This window comes from Pezoporus wallicus, unplaced genomic scaffold, assembly GCF_028554395.1.
Source record: "Pezoporus wallicus isolate ANWC-B61680 ecotype Strahan unplaced genomic scaffold, APGP_CSIRO_Pwel_v1 scaffold_2584, whole genome shotgun sequence".
In the NCBI taxonomy this organism is placed as follows: domain Eukaryota; kingdom Metazoa; phylum Chordata; class Aves; order Psittaciformes; family Psittacidae; genus Pezoporus; species Pezoporus wallicus.
This window is the reverse complement of record NW_026642851.1, coordinates 12,048,235-12,055,941: the sequence shown is the minus strand read 5'-3', so window position 1 is coordinate 12,055,941 and position 7,707 is coordinate 12,048,235. Positions and strand designations below refer to the sequence as shown.

Genomic DNA, 7,707 nt, shown 5'->3' with positions numbered 1-7,707 from the left:
CATCTACATGAAGTGTCTGAGCACATATAGGGAGCATACCACAGGGGTCACCAAGCTCAGTCAAGTCAGGGAGCATTTCTTCTCTTTCAAATCAGTTTCACTGTGAAGAAAATTTACCTCTTTTTCAGGCATTCTGTAGCAAGAACAAAAATAGGAACCAAATTCTGCCTGGCCTCTCTGCATGGAGGTGAGAGGTGTTGAGGACAGAGGGTGCTGTGCTTCAGTTATGCCTAGGGCACAACCTGCACAGGAACTCATTGTCCTCAACGAGAAATGTGACCTTTAGTGACTCACTTTTTCTCAGAGGGGATGGCAGAGCAGCTACACTCTGCAAGAGCAGCAGGCGAGCCTGCATCTGAGCTCTGCTTCTAGAAGGGGTAAGCCTTGGGATATTTATATTTTAGGCACCCTTTACCTCCACCTTGTAGACTTACAATGCAAGAGAGGATGAATAGTCTTTCCGAGGGCTATATAAGAGAAACCTGCTCCCTCTGGGAGAGGGACTCAGCAGTAAATGGGCAGCATTTGTAGGCTATTAAAGTACCCCCATGGCTTCAAACTCTTTGTCAGGCTGACTTAGGGGTAGGAATAGGTAAGTAGCTCAGGCACAGCAGATAGCAGTAATCTGCCAGCTCTTTTGCCATATGTTTCCTCCCCAGACCCAGCTGACTGGGCCTGTCTGCACCCAGTCCAAGATCTCTGGCTTGGCTCTGGGAAGGCTGGTGTTCTTGCACAGTGCTCAAGTGTTGTTCAGAAAAACAAGTGCTGGTTTTCAAACCCATTTAGTTCTACAAATGTGTTTCATTGCTATGGTATTTCTAGATCTGTGCCCCTTTTCCTTTAGCCTCAATAACATCAGTAAGTGAGATTTTTAAAAGAGCAATCATATCTCCTCTTTGGCTTTATTTAGCAGATTCGTTTAGTCCCATAAGGTAGTTTACTCATAACACAAACTGCTTAATCTTCTAACCTTCCTCTGCACCTGTCCCATTTTGACTTTGTCTTTTCCGAATGTGAGCAACCCGGTATTCAAAAGATGTCAGGAGAGGTGTCACCAGTGCCTTGGACAAGAGCCTGAATTCTTCCTATGCTCTACCAACACTTTTTTGTATCCTGTGACAATGTTTTGCATTCTATGATCATGTTTGTAATTTCTCAGGTTTGCAGTGACTGGTAGGCTGTGGTTATCCTGTGATTATCTCCTTCCTCTGCTGTTTCCATTTCATTCTTGTTGTTAGTTGAAGCTCTTGATCTCACACTTTCTACTTTAAAGTTTCAGCTCATTTCTACTACCTCACTCCCTCTTTCTGACCCTTTCTGAAAAGAATATAATATACTGATGATGCCATCTTCTCATGATTATTATCTATTCAGTTTCTTCAAGGTACTGGTATTTTATGTGAAATAATTATGTGAAACTCTGAGAAGGAGAATCAGGCCTCTCTCTTTTTTGAGCTGCATCAATTCAGAGAATCTTAGGCAGCATGTGCCTGCCTGCTGCATCAGGGCTGGTCACCTGTGGAAAGCGAGTGTTGTAGTAGCTGGCAACGCACAGTCTGCAGCTCACAGGGAATCAGGGAATCAGTAGGGGTTTGATGCGATTGATTAAGTGATACTGTACGCAGTCATCAAAAATGGAACTCCATGATGTACACAATGATGTGCTTTGTTCTAATCTTTGCCTACATTATATCAGAGGAATATCTATTTTTAGATAAAATAAATGTAAATGGATATAATCAAGCCTGCCAAAGGTATCTGACTTCCCGGTTGCTGGGTGTAAGATGAGAGAATGTAATTGCCCAGTCCAGTTCCCAATAAAATGTTTTAGAAACTCACAGGTGGAGGATTTGCTGCTTTAGGGGGGCAGTACTGCAGGATTCCAGGTGGTCATGCAGCAGAAGCAGCAGTGATCTGAGTGTCCCACAAAGGTGGGTTTGAAGAAGTGGCAGAGATTTTATAGTAGCTGAAATATAAATAAAGGAGAAAGGCAAATGTCTGAGGATGAGTCAGCCAAGGGGTGAATGCATTTACTCATAAGTGGGCTGTTTTGTAGATCACACTGAGACTTAGAAACCAAGATAAAGCTGTGGAGTCTGTGCTCGAACTTTTTAGAAACCTTTGATTAATTGCTAGAGGATGACATCTAAAATATCCCCGCTCCTTTTCTTCTTTTTTGTATTCAGCTTCCATTTCTTTCACTTTATCTTATCCTGCCTTTTCCTTTTTCTCTCTCTTTTTTCTCCTCTAATTAAATATAAATAAAAAGGACTGCATGTTCTGTGCTGTCACTTATGATATATAACTTCTCACCAGCAATCCCAGATCCAGATTCAGTAGTGGTTTTAACTGACAGTTTGTAATTATATAACGATAGAAGGTTTATAGGTTTCAACTGCGTATCTGCATTTGTTGTCTTCTGGGTAGTTTTTGTTAACTTAACCATGTGTAAATCAGAACTTTCTTACATATCTACATGTATAAATATTTCTGCTTTTAGATCTCATCAGATTAGTGATTTTTAAGTCCCCTCTAGTCCATAAAGCCATGCTAGTATAGCAGTATCAGCCAGGGGAATGATAGTTTGGGGCTTTTTTCCCTTTCTGACTGAAGATAATGAGGTTAATGTGCAGTGAAACTAGAAGAATCTCCATGAAGACTTAACAAAAATTCTTGGGTTTTTTTTTTCTGGGAGAGCTCATTTTCGTCTGGGTAAAGCTCTACAGGTAAGATTACTCTTTTGCTTTCTTTCTTGCTTCACGCACACACACACACGCACCCTTCCAACCGCCTGTAAAACGCTTCTAAACGAGACAAGGCTGCCAGCATGGCTGCAGCAGCTGTCAGCCAACTTCCTGCTGGAGCCAGAGATGACACTTCTCTGGTGCAGCGCTGCCATGGCTTGGACTTTCGGCGTGAGCCGGATTCTTCCACAGCCGCTCAGGCTGGGAGCGGTGGGTCAGCCGTGGGTGAGAGGAGGAGTTGCCGGAGCTGGTACTGCGTGCCTGGGGAGCCTGGGCTATCTCCGGCAGCAGTTCCACCTCTGGCAGGAACCGGCCCTGGGCGGCCGCGGAGCCGATGTGTTTCCCCGCGCCCTGCCAGCTTCAGGCAGACAGAGCAGCCATAGGAACAGCTGCGGAGCAGGAAGAGGACCCAGAAAGAGCTGAAAACCGATGCTGAGCAGCAGCGGTCGGTACGGAGGATGCCTGACGCAGCTCTGCTGCCCTGGTGTTGTGGCAGATTCCCAGCGGGACCGTGCACGCACCACGACGGCAGCGTACGGCCCTCCTGCAGGGGGGCACCTCTGTGCTAAATGTCAGGAAGCAAAACTGAATGCAGTCACCTGTGCTTGAACAGGCGAAAAATCTCTGGGCACCTCACAGCATTTAAAAAACCCCTCAAACCAATTGTAGAATTTTCACAATATAAAACGCAATGACCTGAAGGTGAGATTGCCTTCTTCTTTAGCCCTGCAGCGAGCTGGCTTTCTGAGGAGAGGCCTCTCTTTTATTATCATTCTTCAGTGAGATAGTTTGCATTTCTTTACAGAGATGATCTGCATTGCCTCCCCAGAAAACCTGAAATGGTGCCCCCCCCCCCCCCCCCCCCGGTTCTGCTTGGAAAGCCATGCTTGGAAAGCCATGTGACCTCAGCTCCACATACACTTTCCATAGTAAAGGATGCTGTGAAACGGGAAAATCTCTTCCATCCTGGGCCCTATTCACATCTAATTTGGCAATCCCACTTCAGACTAGCAGAAGTACTAAAGACTGGGGAAAGTTAGTTTACACTATTCAGCTACATAGCTCACTGCAGCCTTCCTATTTGGTCTGTATTTACTCCCTTTTAGCATCAGTACCGCTTACTGGGAATTTGTTATGAAGTAAAAACCTTAAATGCAAACTACTTCCCAGGCCAGTTAGAAATATTTAAACACTTCAGGCAGTCAGTCTGTGATTCAGAGATTTATTTTTAAAACTGTTGATTTTGGGACACCAAACCATTGCATTTAAACTGCAGAAGTGAGTCATATTTGTGGGAGGTAATTACTACCAGAAAGTACAACTAACTTTTGTAGGTTTCTCTAGAAAATGTCCACTTATGATCTGCAACTACTAAAAATAACATGCTTTGTTGAATTTCAGCAAAGTTATCTTTACAGAATTAGGTGGATTTATACATATATTCTGTTTTCCTGACATATAATAAAATAAATGACTCACATGCCTGAGAATTTATTTGGATGTTTTATGTGGACTGTCCTGACCAGGTAACTTGCTCAGTTTATACTCTTTTCATGAAAACCAGAAACTTCGTGGTAATTACTAGGGAAAAGCAATTTAACATTGGAACAATGATTGTAGCTAGCACTTACAAACAATGTTTGTTCATCAGAAGGGTCTCTGATTTCTTGTATCATCCAAACCCACAATAATTTATTCAATCTGTTTTCTGTGGTTAATAGATCTTGGGAGCTGAGGGAATTCCAGATGTCCAACACCTGCAGAAGCTACTTGCAGAGCCGGAGGGAACTTTTCTCATTATCCCTCAGTCATGACTGAGGAATTCAAGTTTATTTAACTTGTGGTCACTTAGCAGCGCTCCCTACCAGTAGATGACTCAGATGCTATGCCACCTATCCCAAGAGAATACTCTACAACTGGGTTCAGAAAAATAATGTCATCCATCCTGGCATACTGGGCTTTGAACAGTTTTTCCCATGTCAATCAGGGACAACTTAAGGTGCGCCATAAACCCAAGTGACCTGCCATTGCTAGCAGACCAGGAATGACTGCAAGCAGACCAAAAATGGAGTTGCTATCCAGAAGTTAAACCACAGTCCTCTGAATACCTCCTTCCCCCTCCAAAATGGGCAGTTACTGAAGACGCTTTCCTTTAAAAACTGCAATTACCTGTGTGTGATTTGCCAGCGCCCAGGTAGTCTCTGCTACATTTCCCAGAATCTTGTGACTGGATCACAGGAAATCTTTCCCCTGTTCTCCCTGCTCCTCCAAAGTGCATCCAGCTCCCACTAACCACATGGTCTCCTTGATGTCATGGGGGTCAGAGATTGGGAGGTTAGGACTTGCTCTTGCCTTTCTATGGCTTTTTGAGGAAGAGAACTAAATAATATTATCCTTATCATCCTTAACTCTGTGTCTTTGAACAGCTCCACCCTATTGTCCTATTCTGCCCATGATTCTTGGACAAATAAGCACTTAATTTATTTTTCCTGTTGGTTTTGTGTGGTTTTTTTGGTTTCATTTGGGTTTGGGTTTGGGTTGGTATTTGGTTTTTGGTGTTTGTTTTTTTTTTTAATTATTATTATTATTCATTTTTCTTCTTCTTCTTATGATCAGGTTTAAATTACCGGTTGGCTCTGGGTAAATGCGCTGCACTTGGCCATAGCAGTGGGGCTTTCTGACAGAGGTTTTGTTCGCATTAAGGTTGCTCTCTATGCTGCTGGGATGCCACCCTAATGTACCAACCCAGGAAGAGAGCTGAGTGAGTGTCAGCCAACACTTTGAGACACCACACATGGCAGGATGACAGCTGGTGGTCAGGGAACATCAGGACTATTGTCAGCATTGAAATGGACTGGGGTACACTTTTACATCAAGTAACAAATTGCATCTTTGAGGTGTTGTATCAGCGCTACTTACTACAGCAAGGGTGGGAAGTCAAATTGCCTTTTCCCTTGAATTAATTCTACAGGAATGTAGGAATTAGGATTTCAATCTGATTAATGTCCCACTCACTTAAGTGTCTTCAATCAAGGAGCAGGAGTCCTGAAAGCTTCAGAGAAAGAGACAAAACCTGGTAATAAATTTTTTTATAGATGCTTTTGAGGAAAAATTCTTCCTAATATGAAAGTTATTTTTGAATGAAAGGTTCATGAAAGATGAGCACAGATTTCTTCTTCTGGCGGCTTCTGCAGTGGAAGGAAACAGTTGTGTCCCAAACAAAATGCAGTGACGGGCTTGAAATTGGAAAAACATTTCTCAATACAGCTATATATTACGTCTATTATTTAACAGGATAGTCACTATCAAAATGGGCTAAAGACAAATCTAAACAATTAGTTTTTTTTTCTGTTTTCAGAGACATTTTAGAGTTTTCAATGTTGGTATTGGATGGAGACTTAACCAGAGCGTCCTTACTATTATTAGGGATTCAGTGGTCATGGGTAATAAATTTAAACACACTTGCATCAAAATTAATCAACTTTTACACATAACTTAATTTCATAATCTCAAATCAGATAATTTTTGTCAATATTTTTTAATCTTCCTGATTTGAGAAGCATCTTTCATATGTTGAGGAGGGGGTCTCTGTTAATTCCTCAGCACTCCCTCAAGCCTTTCAAAAACCCTCCAAATGGCAGTGGGTTTTTAGGAAAGCTGGTGATCACCACTGAGTCTTGGGCTGTACTGTAAGCTGAATGCTTTGAGGTAGATTCTGTGTTTGTTAAAGTGGGTCTACTTTTATGACTCAGTTTTTCCTGCAGCAGTGAAAGAGCAGCATATTCTGCTTCACTTATGCATTTAGATCTGACCAGCAGTTGCCTAGAGCTGAGTTCATGTATTTGCAAAATACTGTTTTCCCTGCGCTGGATCCCGAAGGGTGTTTGCCTCAAGAGTTGTGTCCAGGTCTCATCTTCTGTAATGCTTCTGTACACTATTGTTACTTTTTTGCTGTTGCTTTGCAGGACGGAGAAATACAAGGTAAGAGAATCATATTAAAATTGTTTGTACCTCTCGAGACTGCTGCACATTCCATTAAAATATATTTTTGTACTATAGTTACTCAGTCTTCTTCATGATATAAACCAGGGGTGGAAATGCTGCTGAGACTGTGCTGCTACACCTTGATCAGTAGGAGCGAGGCCAGATATGGCTTCTGGGAGATGACTGCTAAAATACCAGACTCAGGTTCCACCAATCCAGCCCACTGGAAATCCTGCTGCCTCTGTTTCTTTAGACAGAAGAGGCAAATAAAAAGCATGATAATTCTGAAAGGACTCAACTAGCAGTGACGAGGACTTGGCTAGAGGGTTTATAGGGCTTGCCAATAAAATGGTGCCCCAGATCTGACACTCCACAGAGGGCAGGACAGGGTTGGCATGGGGCTGGACCTGCCCAGCCCAGCGACTTCTTGCACTGACAGTCCCTGTGCTCCACACAGGAAGTGGTAAAGGGCTTTTCCTGCTTCCCAGCTCACCCAGCCCTATAACATGGCCTCTTTCTCTTGTGCCTTCTTCTAGGTGCAAACTGTTGCTCTGCATTAGGGTGAGCACCCTCCTGGGCTTACTTCTGTGGTGCTTTCCCTGGGCTTCCCCCCTCCACAGTCCCACTGTATTTAGACATAGTTGGTGCAGCCTCTACTGCAAATAGAAACTCCCTTATGGTATGCCTCCTTTTCTAACAAGAAATAACTTGCCAGAGCACTGAGTGACCAAGCCCAGACCTTGCACCAGGAGGGGTTTGCTACGTGCCTTCTTGCTTCTCTGCTTTTCTGACTTTCATAAGGACTCTCTACCTTGTAGCTTCTGCCAAGAAACTTTTGCCTTGATAAGGGGAAGCATAAGAAAGATTGCCTGCAAACAGACAGACAGACAGACAGAATGATAGCTGCCTTTTGGTACAGAGGTTGAGCTCTGCAGTCTCTGGTTTAAATATTTGTAAGAGGAGTCAGCAGCGTTTTCAA

General features: G+C 43.2%; 1 long non-coding RNA gene across 1 annotated transcript; it reads left to right on the top strand.

Moving 5' to 3' along the window:
* The first annotated feature begins 208 nt into the window (after positions 1-208).
* On the top strand, positions 209-6,189 carry LOC130611759 (uncharacterized). The gene is made up of 3 exons (XR_008975306.1): positions 209-377; positions 1,842-1,931; positions 5,361-6,189. It is a non-coding gene; the product is annotated as an uncharacterized LOC130611759 (long non-coding RNA).
* The last annotated feature ends 1,518 nt before the right edge of the window (positions 6,190-7,707 follow it).